The sequence below is a fragment of the Panulirus ornatus genome, chromosome 58 (genome assembly GCF_036320965.1).
Source record: "Panulirus ornatus isolate Po-2019 chromosome 58, ASM3632096v1, whole genome shotgun sequence".
Taxonomy (NCBI): Eukaryota; Metazoa; Arthropoda; class Malacostraca; order Decapoda; family Palinuridae; genus Panulirus; species Panulirus ornatus.
The window spans coordinates 24,626,626-24,637,536 of NC_092281.1; positions in this window are offsets into that span (position 1 = coordinate 24,626,626).

The window sequence follows — 10,911 nt, forward strand, 5'->3', positions numbered from 1 at the left end:
TGTTTCTCGCACAAATTCTTCAGAGCAAACAACTGATCTACATAACCTCCAATGCTCCTGAAACCACATTGTTCCTCCTCCCCAGTCTGGTGCTCTGTGCACGCCGGCTCCCTGTGAATCATCCCTTTCCCATACAATTATCCTGGTACCTCTGTAACTTCAACATTCGCTTTTTGAAAAGATCACAATTTTACGCGTGATCAAGATAAACCTATGAGTCCACGTGGAAAATGAAACACGATAAGTTCCTAAGGTGCATTTCGTGTAATAATCACATCATCAGTGGAGACACAAGAGAGAAATATAAGTCAGTTGATATACATCGAAGAGACGAAGCTAGGACGCCATTTGGTAAACATGGGATTGTCCAAAACATACAAAGAGTGTTCATAAACTTATCATTTTACAAATTTTATCAACAATAAAGTTATCTAATTTGTACAGACCATCACTAATATTAAGATTATAATTCTTTGTGTATTTAATAATAGAAGATTCAATGATATTTCTCTTGGTAATAGAGTTAGAGTTAATAACTAAGATGGCATTACTCCAGTCAGTACAATGATCATAGTTTTTAACGTGATTAAACAAGGCATTTGATTCTTGTCCCGTTCTTATACTATATTCATGTTGCTTAAGTCTAACAGAAAGATCCTTACCAGTCTGACCAACACAAGATTTATCACAATTTCCACATGGCACCTTATGGATGCATCCCATAGGCAAGGAAACCAGTTTAAGTTTAGAATATACAGAAAACCCTCCAATGTATGCTCATATATCCATTATTACTCATCTCATCATGACAGAGTTAAATTGTCATCATTTCAAGCTATGTTCCTTGGGGCATTACGTATTTGCAGTTCAGAGTTTGTTTATTGATGATGAGTTTGAGAAGATATATTCTATTGGATCTAAGTTAAAGTACCCTAGATCTTTCATTCAAGAAATCATTCTATAGAGTTGAGCCCAAACCTCCCAATGACACCAAGAATCGTTTAGTTCTCCTTTTTAATGATAATTTCACTTTACTTCCCATGTTGCTTAAATCCTTTAATGTAAATGTTGCCTTTAGCAACAATAATACTATAAAGAATATCTAAATCAGGAATTCACCAGAAAATTCTCTGGGATGAATCTATAAGGTGCCATGTGGAAATTGTGATCAATCTTATGTTGGTCAGACTGGTAAGGATCTTTCTGTTAGACTTAAGCAACATGAATATAGTATAAGAACGGGACAAGAATCAAATGCCTTGTTTAATCACGTTAAAAACTATGATCATTGTACTGACTGGAGTAATGCCATCTCAGTTATTAACTCTATTACCAAGAGAAACATCAATGAATCTTCTATTATTAAATACACAAAGAATTACAATCTTACTATTAGTGATGGTCTATACAAATTAGATAACTTTATTGTTGATAAAAATTGTAAAATAATTTTATGAACGCTCGTTGTATGTTTTGGACAATCCCATGTTTACCAAATGGCGTCCTAGCTTCGTCTCTTCGATGTATATCAACTGACTTATATTTCTCTCTTGTGTCTCCCCTGATGATGTGATTATTACACGAAAGTGCACTTGGGAACTTATCGTGTTTCATTTTCCCCGTGGACTCATAGGAATAATCTACCTGTGTGTGTGTGTGTGTGTGTGTGTGTGTGTGTGTGTACCACCATTATTGCAAACATTAATGATACATAAATACAAATAAAATTAGAATCAAACATTTTCAAATTCATAAAGCACAGGGGTCATCCTCCAAGGCCTCCTCCCTCACTCGTAACAGCCCTACTACCAGTGAGGGGAACAGAGCTAGCGCCGTTTTCCACCACCCTGGTGGTGGTAGGCCCCGACGTCCATGGGGTGTTCGTCGATGGTTTTGTATTTGATCATCTGTTTAAGAGATACGTTTGGGTAGAGCCTTATGTCCGCTCCTCTCCACGTGAGAGCATTAATGGCGTTTTCTCTGAAAAATTTGGCCATCTGACGTCTGGTGCTGTCGTCTGGAGGGTAGCCGACCTTCCTCTTGCTCTTACACTCCCAGTTCAGGGGCTTCCGTTCGGGGTGGCCCTGTACCTGTTTGGGTTGCTTGCGCTTAAAGAGTTTCTTCTTGGCGTACTTAGCGATCGTGGCGAAAATACATGGCATACTGAAGTCCGAAGCTTCAGGGTTGCTATTGTGGCAATGAGCGTCCTGAGTACTTCCAGTATTACCAATGGCAGCGGAGAAGTCACTGCTGAATGAGGCACCTGCCACAAGCTTCTTGATCTCTTCCATCTTGCTCCTCACCGCGAACTCCTCGAGTTCTATGCCGGAAGGAGGGACGTCACTGTTCGCCCGCGATGACTGGGTCATCCAATCCCTAAAATTTAAGGTAGTGGCGTCCCATGTCAAAAGCAAGAAAAGGCAAACAAATAGAATTTTAAACATTTGTTTTTTCTTTTTACTTTTACAAAGGTAATCAATATTTTTTATGTATTGATATATGAGGTAAATTCTCATATACAGGATGATATGTGATAATGCAGTAAAGTTAGACATATGTATGGTCCATTTGTGTACATATATATATATATATATATATATATATATATATATATATATATATATATATATATATATATATATATATATTTATTTTGCTTTGTCGCTATCTCCCGTGTTAGCGCGGTAGCTCAAGGAAGCAGACGAAAGAATGGCACAACCCACCCACAGACACATGTATATACATACACGTCCACACACGCAAATATATATACCTATACATCTCAACGTATACATTTATATACATACACAGACATATACATATATACACATGTACATAATTCATACTGTCTGCCTTTATTCATTCCCATCGCCACCTCGCCACACATGAAATAACAACCCCCTCCCCCAAATGTGTGCGAGGTACCGCTAGGAAAAGACAACAAAGGCCCCATTCGTTCACAATCAGTCTCTAGCTATCATGTAATATATATATATATATATATGTATATATATATATATATATATATATATATATATATATATATATATATATATATATATATATATATATCATATGCCTTCTCCAGATCCATAAATGCTACATACAAATCCATTTGCTTTTCTAAGTATTTCTCACATACATTCTTCAAAGCAAACACCTGATCCACACATCCTCTACCACTTCTGAAACCACACTGCTCTTCCCCAATCTGAGGCTCTGTACATGCCTTCACCCTCTCAATCAATACCCTCCCATATAATTTACCAGGAATACTCAACAAACTTATACCTCTGTAATTTGAGCACTCACTCTTATCCCCTTTGCCTTTGTACAATGGCACTATGCACGCATTCCGCCAATCCTCAGGCACCTCACCATGAGTCATACATACATTAAATAACCTTACCAACCAGTCAACAATACAGTCACCCCCTTTTTTAATAAGTTCCACTGCAATACCATCCAAACCTGCTGCCTTGCCGGCTTTCATCTTCCGCAAAGCTTTCACTACCTCTTCTCTGTTTACCAAATCATAGAGTTGATAGAGTTGATAGAGATGCTCTGTGGAAGGTATTAAGAATATATGGTGTGGGAGGAAAGTTGTTAGAAGCAGTGAAAAGTTTTTATCGAGGATGTAAGGCATGTGTACGTGTAGGAAGAGAGGAAAGTGATTGGTTCTCAGTGAATGTAGGTTTGCGGCAGGGGTGTGTGATGTCTCCATGGTTGTTTAATTTGTTTATGGATGGGGTTGTTAGGGAGGTAAATGCAAGAGTTTTGGAAAGAGGGGCAAGTATGAAGTCTGTTGGGGATGAGAGAGCTTGGGAAGTGAGTCAGTTGTTGTTCGCTGATGATACAGCGCTGGTGGCTGATTCATGTGAGAAACTGCAGAAGCTGGTGACTGAGTTTGGAAAAGTGTGTGGAAGAAGAAAGTTAAGAGTAAATGTGAATAAGAGCAAGGTTATTAGGTACAGTAGGGTTGAGGGTCAAGTCAATTGGGAGGTGAGTTTGAATGGAGAAAAACTGGAGGAAGTGAAGTGTTTTAGATATCTGGGAGTGGATCTGGCAGCGGATGGAACCATGGAAGCGGAAGTGGATCATAGGGTGGGGGAGGGGGCGAAAATCCTGGGGGCCTTGAAGAATGTGTGGAAGTCGAGAACATTATCTCGGAAAGCAAAAATGGGTATGTTTGAAGGAATAGTGGTTCCAACAATGTTGTATGGTTGCGAGGCGTGGGCTATGGATAGAGTTGTGCGCAGGAGGATGGATGTGCTGGAAATGAGATGTTTGAGGACAATGTGTGGTGTGAGGTGGTTTGATCGAGTGAGTAACGTAAGGGTAAGAGAGATGTGTGGAAATAAAAAGAGCGTGGTTGAGAGAGCAGAAGAGGGTGTTTTGAAGTGGTTTGGGCACATGGAGAGGATGAGTGAGGAAAGATTGACCAAGAGGATATATGTGTCGGAGGTGGAGGGAACAAGGAGAAGAGGGAGACCAAATTGGAGGTGGAAAGATGGAGTGAAAAAGATTTTGTGTGATCGGGGCCTGAGCATGCATGAGGGTGGAAGGAGGGCAAGGAATAGAGTGAATTGGAGCGATGTGGTATACCGGGGTTGACGTGCTGTCAGTGGATTGAAGCAGGGCATGTGAAGCGTCTGGGGTAAACCATGGAAAGCTGTGTAGGTATGTATATTTGCGTGTGTGGACGTATGTATATACATGTGTATGGGGGGGGGGGTTGGGCCATTTCTTTCGTCTGTTTCCTTGCGCTACCTCGCAAACGCGGGAGACAGCGACAAAGTATAATAAAAAAATAATAAATAATATATATATATATATATATATATATATATATATATATATATATATATATATATATATATATATACATACGAAAAAAGTGCATAGCATTCGAATAATCATTTCCCTATTAGGGGCGATCATAGCCTAGCGGTAGCGCTCCCGCCTGTTGCATAGGGGTCCCGGGTTCGATCCTGGTTGTTGGAGGTTTGTATGGACACATATATATGAAGTCGAAATCGCACTTCAGCTCATGCAATTTTAACATGTAATTTTTCTGTATATGTGGCACGACATGTTTCGTGGAGACAATCCACCTCATCAGGCGTCAGTAATTAACAAAGTTAATTAAATCCTAAAATCACACTTGGTTCCTTCTGTCCAACTGTCTGCTATGTCTGGTCGTAACCCCTGTAAGGGAGAGTGATTAAGATTGGGGGGGTGGGGGGGGGTCAGGTGGCGGAGATTGACCAATTTCCGTGAGAGAGACCTGGTGCCTCCCACGACCTTCCTACATGCCCCTGCAGCGTAAGGCTGCGCTATTCCAGTAGCAGGGATATGTAGATTCCTTTGCATTGAGAGGTTCTTTGACAAGACTGTACTCCTAATGATGCATCCCTGCTAAAGGTGATTATTCAGTAGTAGTGTGACCTCGAGCAGGCAACGAATGGAGTGAGTTGGAACGATATGGTAACCCGGGGTCGACGTGCTGACAGTGGATTGGACCAGAGCATGTGAATCGTCTCTGGTAAACCATGGAAAGTTTTGTGGGGCCTGGATGTGGAAAGGGAGCTGTGGTTTCGGTGCATTACGCATGACAGCTAGAGACTGAGTGTGAACGAATGTGGCCCTCTTTGTCTGTTTTCCTGGCGCTACCTCGCTGAAGCAGGAGGTGGCGATGCAGTTTCCTGTGGGGCGGAATGGCGCCGGGAACGGAAAAAGGCATGCGAGTATATGTGCACGGATATAAAAGTATATGTCTGTGTATTTATATGTATGTATATGTGTTTATGGTGATATGTATATGTATGTATAAGTACATGTATGGGCATGTATGTATATATGCATGTATATGAGTGGATGGGTCTTACTTTGTCTCCTGGCGCTACCTCAATAGCGCGGCAAACGGCGATCAATTATAATAAATAAGTTACAGGGGGCAGCTGTTATTGCGATGATGTCGATACATGATCTGGAGAATGTCAGAGCCTCGCTGCCACTCAGAGGAGCTGTGGTCAGCTCAGGGAAGGAGGCCGACGCTGAGGGAGGAGGTTCAGGTAGTAAAGATATGGTTCAAATAAAGGCGGGAGTGTTCTCATTCAGCACTTTGTGTTACGAGTTCCGTGAAGTGTGTCGATAAAAATGTAAATGAGATGGAATGCGTTGAGGATAATGAGTGAGACGCAATGAGGATAATGAGGTGGGGTGCACTGAAGACAGTGAGGTGGGATGCACTGAGGATAATGATGTGAGGTGCAATGAGGATAATGAGACGGGATGCGCTAAGGATAATGAGGTGGGGGTATACTGAGGATAATGAGATGGAGTGCACTGAGAGACTGTTTATCTAGACTGTAGGCCTCTTCATATCACCAGGGTCACTAAGGTCGTCATCGACAAGTTATAATGACCCACCCAGACATCTTCCCCACCTTCCTCAGCCGTCAGAAGTTATTCCACGACCACATACGCCCTCGCTGTGTCTGTCTGTACAGGTCGCTGAGGACACAATGAAGATGGATACCTCTCTCTCTCTCTCTCTCTCTCTCTCTCTCCCTCTCTCTTTCTCTACGTACTGTGCGAAGAGTTCATTGTCAACTTGAGGATATAATTCAGGTGATAATGGATGTACCCTTTATGCAAATCACGTAAAGAGTTCAAGCGTAATGAAGACATTATTCATGTGAAGGTGGCTAGCTATCCCTACTTTATAGAACGAGCGATGAATTTACCACTAAACAGAATTGTTCTTACTCGAGATATAATGCGTAGTTTAGGTGAACGTCTGTGTCTCCAGTATACCAAATGGAAGGATGAAGTCAGTGTAGGAGAGACAGACAGATAGATGTGTCCTGTACAGATAGATGTGTCCTGTACAGATAGATGCGTCCTGTACAAAGAATATTCAGTGAATGAAGTTTAGTGAAGACTCTTAGGTCTCAGTCCAGGTGATTCCTAACGTTCAAGGGGCTCCGGGATCTCGAAGGCCTTTGCGCTAACCCCCACCGCCAATCATATACATCTCCAGTTTTTCTATTCATTTTCTTTTCATTCATTCCTTCATAGGACCAACTTCTATTTCTGGTGTTACACGGGACCTTTCTCAAAGGTTCCTACAGCCACAGTTGCAGCACTTCCAGCAGCGTGGGAGTGTAGACTCCTTTGGAGTGACGGGACTGCACTCCTCCCAGTGATACAGCCTCGCCAAAGGTGATTTTTCACTCTCGGTGTAACCTCGAGCATGCTGAATCCGGTAACACCTACGTTCTTCAATGATACAGCAATACGTCTTCTTCCCATCAATATGGTTTTATAAAATCACCAACAGCTTCTTTTCAATTAACAATTATGAAAAAAACACTATATATTTTTCAACTAAATCACGATGCGGTTAAAAAATCATTATTCTATAACTGTATAGCCTCTACACAAGCTGTATAAAACATAACCATCCTAAATTGCCTATAAAGGTCATCAAAATCTCAAATCATAAATAAAGATGTGAGCATAATTACGGAACGAATCCTCCCACTTGCATCCTGGATCTCGAAGTCTCGTTCAGTGATTCATCTACAGCAACGAATCCTCCCCCTTGCGTCCTGGGTCTCGAAGTCTCGTTCAGTGATTCACCTACAGCAACGAATCCTCCCCCTTGCGTCCTGGGTCTCGAAGTCTCGTTCAGTGATTCACATACAGCAACGAATCCTCCCCCTTGCGTCCTGGGTCTCGAGGTCTCGTTCAGTGATTCACCCACAGCCTCACACACGTCATAACATCATCAGAGAGATGCTTACCCGCGTCAAACGTCCTCCAACATCCCTCGGTAGTGACTTCTTAACCTTCACAATGGGACGCATTTGCTACTCCGTGTCACACTCTCCTGAATGTTTATACACCAGACGGAGATGTTTCATCATGACCGAGTCATTGTTTGTATGTTCTACATTGTTGTTAACAGCTTTCATGACGTAACACTGCTTTATAACGGGGGTAAACACCATAATACAAACACGGACACACTGGCTACATCCATACGACGCCAATGATCCGGGTGACTAAACATTGGATCAGAGTAAATGTATGTAAGAAACGCAACTATACCACCAATATCCTTATACAGTCGTCGAAAGTTGCCACTAACGCCATCTCGTCGGCGAGCGAGTAACTTGCAACCGTGGTGAGAACGGGTAAGGGGCAAACTATGCTAAATCACTTGAGACATCCCAGAATACGTGATTGATGAGTAAAATTTGTGAAATCTTGATCCCAGTTATGACACGTAAGAAAGCCAGTGATATACGGTTAAATCTTCATTAATAGGTTCGCTAATGAAAACCATAAGAGAATCAAGATATTATATGAATGAAGAATGAAGTAGTGTCCCCGATATCGATAATGAATGATGTGTTCAGTGTGACACAGATGGTTAATCCGTCTTTAGTGAACACATAAAGCATTTGCTGTGGTAAAGACTTCAGATGAGAATACCCATCTATCCTTCATATCATTTGTGAACGTGGTTTACGGAAGGAAAAGTCTTTTTTCTTTTAATACGTAGGTTTATGGAAAGTCATTGATTAGAGAAGGTGAGCTGGTTAAGACGACGCCTTAATACGTTGCACACTTGCTAAACATTATTGTTGGCCTTTGGTTACGTAAGAGACACTGGTGGTACCAAGACTGTATTCTTATTCTGTTACTCGGGTTGGATCCAACTGCTTTAGGTAATAGCATCACTGTAGAGGTGCGATGTGAATGATTACAACGCTGTAGTAGCGTCTACAAGTGTAGAAATGAGACGAGTTAAGGGAGGGATGAGGTTACCATGGAAACAGAACTGCGTTCAAAATCTATCACAACATTTATATTCCCTTTGTTCGATCCGTGGCATCTCTCACATCCCAAATCTCTGCTGGCCGTCAATTCTACAAATGCCGCACAAGATTCGTACGATCAATATACTCCCCCTCTAACATCCTAAATATTGGAATGTGACTGGTTAAACAAATCCAAGATTCTAACAATCACATACGAGCTTTCTTGGGATCTTAGCCGCGTAAATGTACACCATTTTCCCGTCGTTTTACAAAAAAGACAGATTATCACAGCCATTTCGACCACTACTAAATAATATAACTAAACTACCCGACATAAGCATATATATATCTTCTGTTTCCATCGCAACCATCTGACGAGAGTGAGGACATCAACAGACAGACGAACACAATGGTAGAAATACCACAGATTTCTTTTCCCTGTTCTTTGGAGAAGATGAAACACAAGGTGTGGACGGTGAATCAACACGCAACATAGGTCCACTGCATGTTGCATGTAGCGCAACACATTATATTGTGTTTGCCCCGTTCCTTCTTATATTCATTTTTATATTTCTTTCTAATAATCATGCTCCCTAACTCTGGTCTTCGACTTGACCCTTTAGGATCAGGTCAAAGGTCAGTGGTGCAGAGCGAGGAGTGAAACTACAGGTTTCCACGGTGGAGTACACGCGTTTGACGAGGGTGTAGCGAAGATGTGGTTATTGCAAGGAGACACATATTACATTTACTAGCGCACGCTGGCGTTTCTAGAGCAGAAGGACGTTCTAGACATGATACAGGAATTCTAGATTTAACAAAGACGTACAGTGCAGAGCATCTAGATGAATGCAGCTTCCATTCTAGATTTAACACAGGCGCACAGTGCAAGACATCTAGATGAGTGCGGACTTTCCCTATATACACACCAGACCAAGCCACTAACGCTCCATCAAATACTTACTCGTATTATTTACGAGTTTGCTAATGTTGTTCACTGAATATTGATAATGCTGCTCTGCAAGTTATAATCTATTCTATAAATATCAAATGGGATCTGAAGTCAAGAAAAAAGGCATTTTTCTATTCATGGTCGTTCGTAGTTTCCCGCATTAGGGAGGTAGCGTCAGGAACTAACGTAACAAGGGCCTCATTTGTTCACATCCACTCTCGCTCTCTGGCTGCCTTGTACCGAAACCATAGTCTATCATCCACATTCAAGCCACATACACCAATATATATATATTTTTTTAATCTATTTGCCATTTCCCGCGTCAGCGAGGTAGCGCCAAGAACAGAGGACTGAGCCTTTGAGGGTATCCTCACTTGGCCCCGTTCTCTGTTCCATCTTCTGGAAAATTAAAAACGAGAGGGGAGGATTTCCAGCCCCCCAGCTTTCTTCCCTTTCAGTCGCTTTCTACGACACGCAGAGAATACGTGGGGAATATTCTTTCTCCCCTATCCCCAGGGATAACACCAATATATATATATATATATCACATAAAACCCTCTGACAGCAAGGATTCGAACCCTGCACCATTTGTGTGATTGCAAGGTACGCAAAACACTCACCTACGATCGCCCTTAATAGGGAAATGACTCACGTACCCAGCAATCACACAAATGGTGCGGGGTTCGAATCCTTGCTACGCTACCTACAGTGGCAGGGGAAGAGAAGTTCTTTGAAGTGAGATTTATTTCGATGATACAGCCTCGCCAAAGGCAACTTTTCACTCGCGGTATAACTTCATGAAAGCGGAGTCCGGTAACACACACACACACACACACACACACACACATACACACACACAAAGATGTACGACAGTAGACAATGTTCAAGAGATGGAGCCCCACGAGCGTAAAACTCCCTCCCGTGCAGGACAGATAGGTAACTGGATAGGTAATCTACACACCCACACAAGTGCCTTATTGACCCTGGCAGCCCAGATAACCAAACCAACCAGGAGAAAGTCAAAGAATGAGTTCCAGTGTTACACTATCGCCTACTTACATACAAGCGACGGACACACTCATAGTACATTCTGGACCTTAAATGAGGCGGGAATACGTAAAACACTTT